The 16,500-nt window shown below is 41.7% G+C and overlaps 1 long non-coding RNA gene across 2 annotated transcripts in view; it reads right to left on the minus strand.

Moving 5' to 3' along the window:
• LOC116951905 (uncharacterized) overlaps positions 1 to 10,477 on the minus strand; it is a 30,211-nt gene extending 19,734 nt beyond the window's left edge. Inside the window, exons 1-2 of one of the 2 annotated variants that reach the window (XR_012946875.1) lie at positions 10,089 to 10,477; positions 9,087 to 9,197 (exon numbers count right to left, since the gene is read on the minus strand). This is a non-coding gene — a long non-coding RNA (uncharacterized LOC116951905). Of the gene's footprint in view, positions 1 to 9,086; positions 9,198 to 9,967 lie in introns of both variants that reach the window. The other variant, XR_012946874.1, reaches the window with a different exon arrangement.
• Between the last annotated feature and the right edge of the window lie 6,023 nt (positions 10,478 to 16,500).

Here is a 16,500-nt window from a genome sequence, read left to right on the forward strand (position 1 = left end):
CCCAATGGGCTCCCCCCTTTCTCCAGTTATAGCTAACATTTTCATGGAGAAATTTGAGACTGACGCCATCCATACTGCCACTCTGCGCCCAACCTTATGGAAGAGGTACGTGGATGACACTTTTGTCATCTGGCCACATGGCCGGCCTGCTCTAGACCAATTCTTCGACCACATCAATTCCATACACCCAGCCATCAGATTTACCATGGAAGTCGAAATAGATGGCAAGATACCTTTTTTGGATGTCCTAATTAAAAAGAGACCTGATGGTTCAATGAGCCACTCTGTCTACAGGAAAGCTACCCATACGGATGCTTATCTGAAACCGGATTCCCACCACCATCCATCACAGAAGAATTCTCTCATCAAGACTCTGTATCATAGAGCCCAATGCATATCCGACCAGGAACACATAAGCAGTGAACTCAAGCACGTACACCAAGCTCTTAGGGCTAATGGTTACTCCGACTATACAATCCGCAAAGCTATCACTCAAACCATGAAGAAGAACCCTCTTGAGGAGCCTTTCAAAACCATCACTTTACCCTACATTGCTGGGATCACAAAAAAGATCTCCAAAATCTTGAATAAACACAAGATCCAGGTCCGTTTCAACACATTACATAAAATCCGTGATCTGGTTCCGTCTGTAAAAGATGTGATTCCGGACATACAATACCCTGGTGTCTACAAACTAAGTTGCCTCTGTGGTAGTAGTTACATTGGAGAAACCAAACGCCATATCTCGGACCGCATTCGTGAACATAAAGCAGACCTTAAACACGGTAGGACCAACACCTCGGCCGTAGCAGATCATTGTTCTAATTCAGTAGGCTCACATGCCATTGACTTTTCCAAGACGGAGGTTCTTTGTAAGCCATCTGGCTTCCATGAGAGATTCGTTCATGAGGCTATCCACATATACAAACACAGAGACAATTTCAACCGAGAAGATGGATTCTATCTTAGCAATCATTGGAAAGATTTGATAAATCATTTCAGTTCTTGATTGATTGTTCACGCTTACAGTGGCTTTCAGACAGCATACATAAAAACAAATTTCGTCTCCCCCCTCCTCTTTTCAAAAAATAGATGGACTAGTCCTGGCAAACAGCCAATCGTTGCGCGTGACGCAAACGTTATTTTTATATAAATAAATAAATATGCCGTTTTCAAAATAAATTTATGCAAACCGACACACCTGATGATGACCGTTTGAGTTATGGTCGAAACGTCGTGAGAATTTTTATTGTTTTATATATATTTTGTTATTTTGTTGTTTCTCTTCAACGTGACTTTACCGAAAAAACTAAGAATATGAATTACTGCAGTCACGAAAGCTTTAAATCAAAATTTAATCGCCTCTACGGGGAGGGTTTTCACATAACTTTAAGATCTTTCAACAAACTCCGGGATAAGAAAGCTCAGCTGATCGAGTCTCTCACCTTCCTGAAGAGATGCCGCGACTCTGGGGTAATACCAATCGCATTTACACTCACCTCTGCTACTGTAACTTCTTCTAATGCGAAACGAATTCTTTTCAAAACTAGCTTAGCTCTTATCTCAGAAAAAATCAGACTTATACGCACAGAACTAGATCAGTTAGACAAGACACTCTACAAATCACACTTATCATTGACGGCAATAATGTCCACATTGGATTGGGAACATGTAGACAATATGACTGCCTCTTCAGCTGCTACTATGTCGACCAAATGTAAGGAAAACCTGATTTCCAAATTTAACCTCCTATTCAACAAAAGACCGGACCCACACACCAAAAAGTTAGACGTTAATAAAGTCGTAATTAATCGCAGTAACAGTTCTATTTCCGATGGTCTGAAATCCGTTTTAGCTAAAGGTCTAAACTTTGCAGTCACACCTAAACACATACCAGTTAATGATATAATTGCCCAAGTAGACGTTGCTCTCAGGGGCCTGGGTCACATCGCTGCAGACGTAGCAAGATCTGAAATCGCTGCAACCCTCAAAAACGCTAAGATGCCAGCTAGCAACCTCAGCAAAAATGAGCGTTTTGAATTATATAAATTAAAAAAGAGGAATGATATTGTAGTTCTCTCAGCTGACAAAGGCAATGCTACTGTTATCATGGATAAAATAGAATACAACAACAAAATTAAAGAATTACTCGACGATGGTAGTTATACAAAAATAAAAAGAGATCCCACCAACAGCCTCGTCACACAAACCAACAAAATAATTTCTGATTCAACCGCATTAATTGATCAATCTAAACAGTTTTTATTGAAACCTTCTGCTGCCAGGCCACCAAGATTATACGGCTTACCAAAAATACATAAAGTTGATACACCTCTTCGTCCCATAGTCTCTACTATCAGCTCCCCCACCTACAAACTAGCTCGTTTTTTGTCTGAAATCCTGCGTCCTTTCACTGGAAAGACCACCTCTGCGGTACAAAATTCTACTCACCTGGTATCAACAATCAAGGGTATTTCCCTGTCCCCAGACGACCTGCTTGTCAGTTTTGATGTAGTTTCCTTATTCACCAAGGTTCCTGTACCTGACACCATTGCAATCATTGAAGACTTGGTTCATCAAGGACTAAACACTGAGGTACCCCCCCTGGTGAGACACTGTTTAACCAATACATACTTCACTTGGAATGGAACTTTCTACAAACAAACTGAGGGCACCCCAATGGGCTCCCCCCTTTCTCCAGTTATAGCTAACATTTTCATGGAGAAATTTGAGACTGACGCCATCCATACTGCCACTCTGCGCCCAACCTTATGGAAGAGGTACGTGGATGACACTTTTGTCATCTGGCCACATGGCCGGCCTGCTCTAGACCAATTCTTCGACCACATCAATTCCATACACCCAGCCATCAGATTTACCATGGAAGTCGAAATAGATGGCAAGATACCTTTTTTGGATGTCCTAATTAAAAAGAGACCTGATGGTTCAATGAGCCACTCTGTCTACAGGAAAGCTACCCATACGGATGCTTATCTGAAACCGGATTCCCACCACCATCCATCACAGAAGAATTCTCTCATCAAGACTCTGTATCATAGAGCCCAATGCATATCCGACCAGGAACACATAAGCAGTGAACTCAAGCACGTACACCAAGCTCTTAGGGCTAATGGTTACTCCGACTATACAATCCGCAAAGCTATCACTCAAACCATGAAGAAGAACCCTCTTGAGGAGCCTTTCAAAACCATCACTTTACCCTACATTGCTGGGATCACAAAAAAGATCTCCAAAATCTTGAATAAACACAAGATCCAGGTCCGTTTCAACACATTACATAAAATCCGTGATCTGGTTCCGTCTGTAAAAGATGTGATTCCGGACATACAATACCCTGGTGTCTACAAACTAAGTTGCCTCTGTGGTAGTAGTTACATTGGAGAAACCAAACGCCATATCTCGGACCGCATTCGTGAACATAAAGCAGACCTTAAACACGGTAGGACCAACACCTCGGCCGTAGCAGATCATTGTTCTAATTCAGTAGGCTCACATGCCATTGACTTTTCCAAGACGGAGGTTCTTTGTAAGCCATCTGGCTTCCATGAGAGATTCGTTCATGAGGCTATCCACATATACAAACACAGAGACAATTTCAACCGAGAAGATGGATTCTATCTTAGCAATCATTGGAAAGATTTGATAAATCATTTCAGTTCTTGATTGATTGTTCACGCTTACAGTGGCTTTCAGACAGCATACATAAAAACAAATTTCGTCTCCCCCCTCCTCTTTTCAAAAAATAGATGGACTAGTCCTGGCAAACAGCCAATCGTTGCGCGTGACGCAAACGTTATTTTTATATAAATAAATAAATATGCCGTTTTCAAAATAAATTTATGCAAACCGACACACCTGATGATGACCGTTTGAGTTATGGTCGAAACGTCGTGAGAATTTTTATTGTTTTATATATATTTTGTTATTTTGTTGTTTCTCTTCAACGTGACTTTACCGAAAAAACTAAGAATATGAATTACTGCAGTCACGAAAGCTTTAAATCAAAATTTAATCGCCTCTACGGGGAGGGTTTTCACATAACTTTAAGATCTTTCAACAAACTCCGGGATAAGAAAGCTCAGCTGATCGAGTCTCTCACCTTCCTGAAGAGATGCCGCGACTCTGGGGTAATACCAATCGCATTTACACTCACCTCTGCTACTGTAACTTCTTCTAATGCGAAACGAATTCTTTTCAAAACTAGCTTAGCTCTTATCTCAGAAAAAATCAGACTTATACGCACAGAACTAGATCAGTTAGACAAGACACTCTACAAATCACACTTATCATTGACGGCAATAATGTCCACATCGGATTGGGAACATGTAGACAATATGACTGCCTCTTCAGCTGCTACTATGTCGACCAAATGTAAGGAAAACCTGATTTCCAAATTTAACCTCCTATTCAACAAAAGACCGGACCCACACACCAAAAAGTTAGACGTTAATAAAGTCGTAATTAATCGCAGTAACAGTTCTATTTCCGATGGTCTGAAATCCGTTTTAGCTAAAGGTCTAAACTTTGCAGTCACACCTAAACACATACCAGTTAATGATATAATTGCCCAAGTAGACGTTGCTCTCAGGGGCCTGGGTCACATCGCTGCAGACGTAGCAAGATCTGAAATCGCTGCAACCCTCAAAAACGCTAAGATGCCAGCTAGCAACCTCAGCAAAAATGAGCGTTTTGAATTATATAAATTAAAAAAGAGGAATGATATTGTAGTTCTCTCAGCTGACAAAGGCAATGCTACTGTTATCATGGATAAAATAGAATACAACAACAAAATTAAAGAATTACTCGACGATGGTAGTTATACAAAAATAAAAAGAGATCCCACCAACAGCCTCGTCACACAAACCAACAAAATAATTTCTGATTCAACCGCATTAATTGATCAATCTAAACAGTTTTTATTGAAACCTTCTGCTGCCAGGCCACCAAGATTATACGGCTTACCAAAAATACATAAAGTTGATACACCTCTTCGTCCCATAGTCTCTACTATCAGCTCCCCCACCTACAAACTAGCTCGTTTTTTGTCTGAAATCCTGCGTCCTTTCACTGGAAAGACCACCTCTGCGGTACAAAATTCTACTCACCTGGTATCAACAATCAAGGGTATTTCCCTGTCCCCAGACGACCTGCTTGTCAGTTTTGATGTAGTTTCCTTATTCACCAAGGTTCCTGTACCTGACACCATTGCAATCATTGAAGACTTGGTTCATCAAGGACTAAACACTGAGGTACCCCCCCTGGTGAGACACTGTTTAACCAATACATACTTCACTTGGAATGGAACTTTCTACAAACAAACTGAGGGCACCCCAATGGGCTCCCCCCTTTCTCCAGTTATAGCTAACATTTTCATGGAGAAATTTGAGACTGACGCCATCCATACTGCCACTCTGCGCCCAACCTTATGGAAGAGGTACGTGGATGACACTTTTGTCATCTGGCCACATGGCCGGCCTGCTCTAGACCAATTCTTCGACCACATCAATTCCATACACCCAGCCATCAGATTTACCATGGAAGTCGAAATAGATGGCAAGATACCTTTTTTGGATGTCCTAATTAAAAAGAGACCTGATGGTTCAATGAGCCACTCTGTCTACAGGAAAGCTACCCATACGGATGCTTATCTGAAACCGGATTCCCACCACCATCCATCACAGAAGAATTCTCTCATCAAGACTCTGTATCATAGAGCCCAATGCATATCCGACCAGGAACACATAAGCAGTGAACTCAAGCACGTACACCAAGCTCTTAGGGCTAATGGTTACTCCGACTATACAATCCGCAAAGCTATCACTCAAACCATGAAGAAGAACCCTCTTGAGGAGCCTTTCAAAACCATCACTTTACCCTACATTGCTGGGATCACAAAAAAGATCTCCAAAATCTTGAATAAACACAAGATCCAGGTCCGTTTCAACACATTACATAAAATCCGTGATCTGGTTCCGTCTGTAAAAGATGTGATTCCGGACATACAATACCCTGGTGTCTACAAACTAAGTTGCCTCTGTGGTAGTAGTTACATTGGAGAAACCAAACGCCATATCTCGGACCGCATTCGTGAACATAAAGCAGACCTTAAACACGGTAGGACCAACACCTCGGCCGTAGCAGATCATTGTTCTAATTCAGTAGGCTCACATGCCATTGACTTTTCCAAGACGGAGGTTCTTTGTAAGCCATCTGGCTTCCATGAGAGATTCGTTCATGAGGCTATCCACATATACAAACACAGAGACAATTTCAACCGAGAAGATGGATTCTATCTTAGCAATCATTGGAAAGATTTGATAAATCATTTCAGTTCTTGATTGATTGTTCACGCTTACAGTGGCTTTCAGACAGCATACATAAAAACAAATTTCGTCTCCCCCCTCCTCTTTTCAAAAAATAGATGGACTAGTCCTGGCAAACAGCCAATCGTTGCGCGTGACGCAAACGTTATTTTTATATAAATAAATAAATATGCCGTTTTCAAAATAAATTTATGCAAACCGACACACCTGATGATGACCGTTTGAGTTATGGTCGAAACGTCGTGAGAATTTTTATTGTTTTATATATATTTTGTTATTTTGTTGTTTCTCTTCAACGTGACTTTACCGAAAAAACTAAGAATATGAATTACTGCAGTCACGAAAGCTTTAAATCAAAACTTCCAGCATCATCGGGCAATTCGCCAGAATGGTAAAGCCCTCGCTTGCTCCCGGTTTTATATAGAGCAGCAGGGTGACGTCATCACTTAACTCATCAGGTGCAGTGATTAGAGGCGGAGGGGGGGGTAATGTAATTATATAATCGATTAGTAATCAGTCATTGGTTATGATTAGTAATGAGTTGTAGATTAGTAATTCTTTAAATCAAAATGTAATGTGTATTATTTAATAATACGCTTCCAGGCCGCACTAAGCCGGTAGCTGTCAGAGCGATTAAAGTTATTCTTGTTCCTCTCAATTTCAATGGATTCTCTAATTAGTCTTTGCCAGTAATAATTAGTTTTACACACCACTGCAACATTGTCAAAATCAATTGAGTGTCCTTGTTGACAAGCATGTTCTGCCACTGCCGACAGTTGTGTTTGAGATAATTTAATATTTCTCTGATGTTCTTTTAGTCTTACGCTGATGTTACGTCCCGTCTGCCCAATGTAGCAGCTGCCACATGAACAATTAATCCGATATACACCTTCTGTTGATAGTTTAGGTAATGCGTCTTTAGTGCAAGATACTAGTTTTTGAATTTTGTGTACTGTACCAAATCTTACTGTAATGTTTTGCTTTTGCAAAACGCGGGCTAGTTTGTCAGTTACTCCTGAGATATATGGAATTTTTATTGTTTTAACAATCTGGTCGCTTTCAGTAGTATTGCTTTGCGATCGTGATTTGGCATTCAGTGCTCTGTTAATTTGAGCATTATTGTAGCCATTCTGTCGTAGTGCATCTTTAACGTGTTTAATCTCTCTCACTAGACTCTCACCATCTGACACCGTTTTCGCCCGATGTACGAGCGTCTTGATAAGAGAGGATTTTTGAGCTGGATGATGATGTGATTCTGCATTCAGATAGGCATCAGTGTGCGTTTGCTTTCTGTAAACGCTGTGTGTTATTTTACCGTTTAGGCCATGTCCAAGCAAAATATCTAGGAATGGGAGTGTGTTATTCACCTCCATTTCCATGGTGAACTGGATGGCCGGGTTTTGTGCATTGAGATGATTTAGAAAATCATTAAGTGTATCTTTACCATGTGGCCAGACAACCAATCGCTCTGACAGCTACCGGCTTAGTGCGGCCTGGAAGCGTATTATTAAATAATACACATTACATTTTGATTTAAAGAATTACTAATCTACAACTCATTACTAATCATAACCAATGACTGATTACTAATCGATTATATAATTACATTACCCCCCCCTCCGCCTCTAATCACTGCACCTGATGAGTTAAGTGATGACGTCACCCTGCTGCTCTATATAAAACCGGGAGCAAGCGAGGGCTTTACCATTCTGGCGAATTGCCCGATGATGCTGGAAGTATTTACCAGCGAAACGTCGTACTCAAACTGTAAATGTGGATTAACTCTTCAACACACCGGTGGGCTGAAGTAGTGAATTATTTGTCTTTTGTCAACGTGACACTTTTTTTGCTGATTGGCCGTGTCGGGTGGTGGAGGGTTATGACACATTTATAAATAAACGCGATCTAACCCAAAAACCTTTATTATGAATAATATTGGTCGCGAAAGCCTACGTGTTAAACTGTAAGTCCACTGTTGTCACGTACTTATATGCTTCCATGTCTGTAAACTCTGCCTTTGCCAACCTACACGGACCAGCATGGTGAAGTATTGTCATAGGTAACAACAGCGGTAAGTGATGTCTGAACTGGTCCTGGTTGCTTCTTTACCACTTTGCACCCTGCAGCATGAAGTATTATTTAAAAACTCCATGTTCACCACAGCAAGTAGGGGAAAGGAAATATCTTCATACATTCAATTACAACGTTTTCTGAATAAAAAATATTTCTCGACCTAAAACTCACAATATTAAACCTGAAAACGCAACTTTATTACATTATGAATTATTACTGATACCATGTGCAGGAGCATATCCATAAACACTTCTAACAAGTTGTTTTGGAAGATCACATTAAGATAGTATTATTCCATACCAGTAGACATTTTCAAAATCTGTTCATCAGCATACAATGCCTTAACTTTCTTAGATGTGTTCAGTTATTGTTGTAACCATTTCAACAATTCCATATGTCATCTTCCACTATAATAGAAAGGTTTTCAGGATCTCGGAGGATTTTTTTTTTACATTTTGCACAATGCAAATGACAAAATGCAACCTAATGATTTCTAAAACGGTGAAAGTCAGTTTTACACAAAAATGTCTGTCATGCCACCACATTGGAGTAGATTCAGTGCTCTCTAATTAGGATGTAGGCAAATAAAATAACATCTATGATTGAGCCAAAAATGAAATCATGAAATATTAGTACACTCTATAAACCTCATTTGCAAGAATCATTTACCTTTAAGCAATGCAGATTTGCATGATCACATGTCTCTGCCAGAGGTACTTGTGGAAATTCCCTTCTAAGCTTCTCAATTTTACATTTTAAGCACCGCATTTCCACGGAATCCTGGAAACAATATTGACCATGCACACACAAATAAGCTTAATGCAATAAGACATTCATGTATGTAATTCCATTACCCACAAAACACATTTTAGAATGTATACACAACTAATAATAATAGAGAAATGTTACAGATATTGCAGAACGTGTATTTGCACTGGTGTTGCAACATGGTCTTTGAGGCATCAGTTTCCAGTGGCAATCTCCCCTATGTTATTTTACCCCAAAAGGTTATTTTTTGTATTTAAAACAAAAATTGTGTCACGTTAAAACATATCCAGGGACGATCTGGCGAAACGGGTGATAATACTGGTAGTACAGCACATCAGTGAAGGCAATGTGAACCAGTCGCGCCCCCCCTCCCCCCCACACTTTCATTAAAACACAGTGTCCCGCATTATCGAACATGTCTGTCCTACGGCGTGGAGAGGTCTCCCTAAAGCAGTGGCTTGATAAATGTACGTATGTTGAACTTATTTCGCACCGTACGTAGCCAACCATGCTAAACGGAGGTGCGGGGAACGCCAAACATTTTTACAGAAAAAGTAGTGCTAAATAAATTAGTTTGCAATATAGAATGTAAACTGTCTTTATTTGTAAACGCTTCAATGTTCCTTTAAAATACATTAATTCCCCGCGTCGCATCCGTTGTATATCTATAGTTCGGCCCATCGACGGGAAATCAACCGAATAGCGAATACAACAAATGAAAGCAGTTTATAGAACCAACAATTGAAAATAACCTATGTAATTCATAGCAGTGATTATCACACCTTTTTCAGATGATTGTTGATAATCCAGTTAACGCAGGTGAAAATTCCACAGACGTGTAAGCCTTCTTCAAAAACACAGGCAAAGAGAGATATATGTAGAGTAAATTAATGTTTTACTTACGTGACTCCGAACAGTATATTGTCCAGCAGAATAAACAGAAACCCCGTGTGTCAAGTTCCGCCCTTTGATAAACGTGACGTGGCCATTCTTACGCATTTTTTCGGAAATGTTGCTTAAGATTTTTTGCGTAATTTCTCGGAATAACAAACGTCACAGGACACAGCCAATCAGTGCACGGGCACGAATCAACGCATTCCTCTGTACGTTACCCCGGACCGCCGATGAATTATTAATTAGATCATTATGTCAAAACCGGGTACACTTCCTCGGCCGGTGCTGCTGCTGCTGTGTGCGTTCTCACTCGTAAGTGCTTTCCAGTATATATGTGTAGAAGATGTCTCACCCATCCTCACACATTCGCAGACCAAGCAAGGTTGACCGAATAGTGTTGGCCAAGCCACCCACTACGAAGGAGGAATTATGATCGTTTTTTAGACTGGTGGGATATTACCAGAAATGTATCCCAAATGTTGCTGACACTGATGGACATAACTAGTCAAAGAAAACCCAATATATTGAGTGGACTGAGATGGCAAAGATTGCTTTCGAGAAAGGGGCCGTCCATAAATGACGTCACGCACCTAGGGGGGGGGGGGGAGGGGGTCAGACTTTGTGACGATGTGTGACGAGGGGGGGAGGGGGGGGTTTGAGAAATTAGACGTCACATCAAAATGCGCAACTTTCTACTTAATTAAATATAATTGTTATAACAACACTAATTTAGATACATTTTCATGATTAACTATTTGATTATTTAAATTTACTAAGGTCACCTTTTATTTATTCCATGAAGGAACATTTTGCTTCTCCATGGGAGAATGGAGGATACATTTTGTAAATTTTTTGAATGATTGTTATTAAACATTTTGAATTGAATGATTCTACCAGGGCTTTTCATTCTGTGGAATGAATATGTGATTGTTATAAGTGTACTCTCCATTTTGCTTCGTTCTACTACAAAGTTTCAAGTATGTTTTTATAGTTAGAATTACTTTTAATATTTTATAATTATAAGAGAATTTCAATATAATATTCTGAACATCTGCAGTTTTAGTTAGACGTTTAATATTTTAAAGTTAATTTTATGCAAAATTTCAGCTTTCCAACGCCACCTTTTTAATGCATGTGTAGTGGGTACAAACTTATAGGAGACTTCCTCTTGGAGGCGACACGTTTATTAACAGTAAACGCAATAACAGTTGTCCCTGACACAAAGGGGTACGGCCCTTCCACCCGCTATCCGGGCTAGCGTGTCCTATTCAACTCGGGACTACGCTCTCTATCGGGTCCTCCGCTATCGGGACCTAGGGGAGGCTATTCTGACCCGACCTTGCCAGGGTCTCCGGGTCTCACCCCTGGCCCACTTGAACCCGGCTCTGACAAGAGCCTCTGTTGAGTGGTCCCAGGGCTCTAGACTTGAGATGTCTTCGGTTCTTCGAGTGGACGACAACTGCCGGTCCCGTTGAGAGGACCAGCTTTTATACCCCGAGTCGGGGCTCACTCCGCCCCTAGCCGGGGTCCACCCCTCCGGTCACGAGATACCCAGGGGGGGTTACCTTGGCTTAACTGCCACTCAACCTACTAAGCCTCCCATCCGCCCCCTGTTAACCTATCGGCGTAGTAGCAGGCTAACTTTCACTTAGCGCTTTAATAATGGCGCTACACATGTTTCTCCTACAACATCAGAGTGCAGCGCCACATTAAATAAGCACTACAATGACAATAGTTGAAAGTTATTTGAAGCATGTTTGGGGGGGGGCAGAGCTTTGTGACGTCATATTTGAGGGGGGGTCTGACTTTTTGTGATGCCGTGTGACGAAGGGGGGAGGGGGGGTTATAAATCGGCCAAAATCGCGTGACGTCATTTATAGACGGCCCCAAACTAAAAACTCGCCTTGCCAGTTGAGATCTCAAACACAACTGTCGGCAGTGGCAGAACATGCTTGTCAACAAGGACACTCAATTGATTTTTACAATGTTGCAGTGGTGTGTAAAACTAATTATTACTGGCAAAGACTAATTAGAGAATCCATTGAAATTGAGAGGAACAAGAATAACTTTAATCGCTCTGACAGCTACAGGCTTAGTGCAGCCTGGAAGCGTATTATTAAATAATACACATTACATTTTGATTTAAAGAATTACTAATCTACACCTCATTACTAATCATAACCAATGACTGATTACTAATCGATTATATAATTACAATACCCCCCTCCGCCTCTAATCACTGCACCTGATATGAGTTAAGTGATGGCGTCACCCTGCTGCTCTATATAAAACCGGGAGCAAGCGAGGGCTTTACCATTCTGGCGAATTGCCCGATGATGCTGGATGTATTTACCAGCGAAACATCGTACTCAAACTGTAAATGTGGATTCACTCTTCAACACACCGGTGGGCTAAAGTAGTGAATTATTTGTCTTTTTGTCAACGTGACACTTTTTTTGCTGATTGGCCGTGTCAGGTGGTGGAGGGTTACGACACATTTATAAATAAACACGATCTAACCCAAAAACCTTTATTATGAAGGGAAACCATTCATCCTACACACTGATGCATCAGACAGGATTGGGAGGCAACCCATAAAATGCCCCTCATGTAGTAATGGTTTTTGAGCAATAAAACACTACTCATGAATGGCACTGAAATTGTACAACCCATAATGCATTGAGATTACATTTTGAGAGCAGATTCAATCGGCCGTTTTGAGAGGCACAAGGTATTTTCTCAAAGTAGAATCCTTTTGATGTGTGGGCCTAAAGACAGGTGTCAGTATAATTTAATACAGTATATATAAGAAATATATATGTAAAGAATGCTATATAAAATGCACACGATGGAAACTGGTTTAAAATTATGTGAATGTGAAAAGCAATAGAGATAATCGTATTTAAAAATACGCATTTAAACCTATTTATACAATTGTTTATTAAAGTTTGTTCATTTATAAAATGGATTCTTAAAATGTATTGTATGATTATTTTTATGCTGAGTGTCTGCTGCTGCTGTGGCCTGTACATTGCTTTCAGATCATTGATAAAAGGTGCTCTATAAATTGCATTATTACTGTATATTTACTGTTCAGGCATGTCTCGCTTAACGACCGAGATACGGTCCGCAAAAATTGTTTGGTAAGCAAAAACTCGTTAAACAATAATCGTTAAAGGCCGTATCTGAACGTGGCTCTTTCACTCCAGCGCTGTCCTACCAGACAGTCTCGCCCCCTTCACCTGATGAAGGCCGCTTGTGTTGTGGCCGAAACGTCGTGAGAATATTATTGTGTTATTTTATTTTATCAATTTATTATTTTATTATCATTCTACGTGACTTTACCGAAAGAACCAAAGAAGATGAATCATTGCAGTCACGAAAGCTTTAAATCGAAAAATAATCGTTTTACCATTGACCCCCATGTCAAAAACTGAACTACGTTTCATCCCTAAAATGTACCACTCTTGAACAACGTTTTTTTTAACGTGAGAAATACTAATCATAATTTGAAAATAAAGTAATAACATCAAGTGTAACATGACACATGAAGAACCACAGTGCAAGATTCCCCGTATAGCTTTAACATATTATTGGGGCAAGTAATGTTAGCGAGCACTTGGTGCTGGGTGGCCAGCTTCAGATAATCGTCACTGGTGTTGGCCATGAGTGGGAATCGAACAGAATCACTTGGTTCATAGCGCCACCCAGCCATTACAGTGCTACCACGAGGACCCCTTCCCCCACATGGCTAAGCACGCGCACTCAGCACAGCTGGTAAACAAACAGCTGCAGGCCACAGTGCGGCCCCTGCCATCACGGTACACATAATATCTATCGGGGTCCACTCGTAAGGCAAACATTTTTTCCCGTTTTGCGAACAAATGCGTCTAAATTTAAATTGCTCGTTATAGTGAGTTATCATAGAAAAAATGCTCGTTAAGCGAGCCACGCCTGCAATGGTATAGATATGTGCGATATGCTCGTATTAGCCAACGATATATTGACTGCAGTTATTTTATATTTTACACGAATCGAAAAATGTTTAATCTTGATTTGAAGCTTTCATGACTGCAGGAATTCATACTATTTGGTTCTTTCGGTAAAGCCACATAGATAAAAAATATAACAACGAATAAATCACGACGTTTCGATAGCAACACAAGCCATCTTCTTCAGGTGAAACAATACAGCAGGCGGACTGCTGAGGATGAAATGTAGCGAGAGAGCTACTGCAACCAAAGATTATATACGTTTGTGGTGGGTACAACCCAAGGGTAAGTGGGCGGGACTAGAGATGGAATTTGCAATTGAATGTAATTGCAAAGAAGGTAGGGGTGGGGGACCTCGGTTAATCCGAGGAGGGGGGAGGGGGGCTGCCGCAACGGGCGAGAGGGTGGGGGTGAAATGTACAGAGGGAAAAAGGTGATAGAAAAAAAGAAAAAAGATATCAAAATGTAGCAAACTTAGAAATGTAATGCAACTCAGAGTCAGCCAACACAACAGTTAACACTATACCTGGTTGATCAAGGTCTTTCCAAAGATTGCAAAATTTTGCATCCATCTTCTCGTTTGAAGTCATGTCTGAGTTGTGTGGAAATCCTCCCCATAGAGGTGGTTCAATCTTGATTTGAAGCTTTCATGACTGCAGGAATACATACTCTTTGGTTCTTTCGGTAAAGTCATGTAGATAGAAAAAATAACTAATAAATCACGACGTTTCGATAGCAACACAAGCCATTATCTTCAGGTCAAACAATACAGCAGGTGGACTGCTGAGGAGGAAATTAAGCGAGAGAGCTACTGCAACCAAAGGTTACATACGTTTGTGGTAGGTATAACCCATGGGTAAGTGGGCAGGACTAGGGATGGAATTTGCAAGTGAATGTGTAATGGTTCAATAGAGGCACACACCCTCGTGTGGAGGCAACACTATTTGTATAACACACAACTGTTACACACACTATACATAGGGTGGTGACCACCGTCCTAGTCTCACTAACACTCGGGTACTACTTGGCGTGGCCAAGCCAGGAGGGCTTTTGCTTGGCCACGACGACTTTGGGCTTCAGTCTTCATGAGGCATCTTTATCCTAGGCACGAACCGCCCTGCTCCTTCAGCGGCGCCCGCTTATGAGCTCCCCGGCATGGCCGGCCACACCCCGGCCACGCCGCCCTTCTCAAACCCTCGAGAAGGCTCCAGACCCCAACCACGTGACCCCAAGGTAGCCCCTGGCCCCCACCTTAATCCGGTCACGTGTCCAGCCGGGGTCACTCAGAGTGCCATGGCTTGCCACGACCCCCGTGGCACTCGTCAACGGCCTCCGCACTGCCCGACCCGGCAGTGACGTCATCCAAACCGACCCGACATGGTAGTGATATCATGTGTGTACAGACCCGACATAGTAGTGACGTCATGCGTATACAAACCGACATGGTAGTGACGTCATATGTCACTACATCACCCCCTCCTCCCCCGTGAAACATTCAGCCATCCTGGCTGTGACCATACGAAACCAAAACGCGTGTGCCTCCCAACAAACAAAACATCACTAAATAACCAGCGACCGACAATAAATTACGCGAGGAAAATATTTACACCGCGGACGAGAGAGAAAAGAAACATCAATAAACATCTCAATTAATGACACAACAATGTTTAAGAACCAGTCAACTCGTCAAAAGACCCCTGTAAAACCACGCACGCACAGAACAATAACAACCAGAGTAACAACCTGAATGCAGAAAGAGTCATTTGAAGCGTGTAGTTTTCTAACGGGTCCGTGTGGCCAGACCCCCAGGTGAGGTGGGCCTAAGCTCCCTGGGAGGTCCTGGGGGAGAGCTAATGCTGTCGGGCAGGTTCGGTCGCTCCGTCAAGGGCGGTGGCGTCGACGGGGGGCAGTCAGATGCCGGCCGCTCTACACACAGCGGGCCTTCCGGAAGTGCAGCGGCCGGTAGGGTCGGGGGAATTACAATCTCCGATCCTGCGGGCGGGACCACAGAACCACCCTGAGGGACCACCCACACAGGCGCGCCCCCCCAGCTTGCCTGGCAAACCCGACACTCGGCCCACGGGGATTGGAGATGAGGGAACGTGATGAGGATGAACGAACGGCTTAAGTCTCATATTCTTAGCTCTTTCGGTAAAGTCACGTTGATGGGAAACAATAAAATAATAAAATATATATAAAACAATAAAATTCTCACGACGTTTCGGCCATAACACAAACGGTCGAAACGTCGTGAGAATTTTATTGTTTATATATATTTTATTATTTTATTGTTTCCCTTCAGCGTGACTTTACCGAAAGAGCTAAGAATATGAATTACTGCAGTCACGAAAGCTTTAAATCAAAGGCTTAAGTCTCGATGGTTGCATGAACCAATTCCGGCGGCTAAACCGGATCCTAACACACTGAGG

This window comes from Petromyzon marinus, chromosome 44 (genome assembly GCF_048934315.1).
Source record: "Petromyzon marinus isolate PM22_M1 ecotype Great Lakes invasive population chromosome 44, UKy_Petmar_22M1.pri1.0, whole genome shotgun sequence".
In the NCBI taxonomy this organism is placed as follows: domain Eukaryota; kingdom Metazoa; phylum Chordata; class Hyperoartia; order Petromyzontiformes; family Petromyzontidae; genus Petromyzon; species Petromyzon marinus.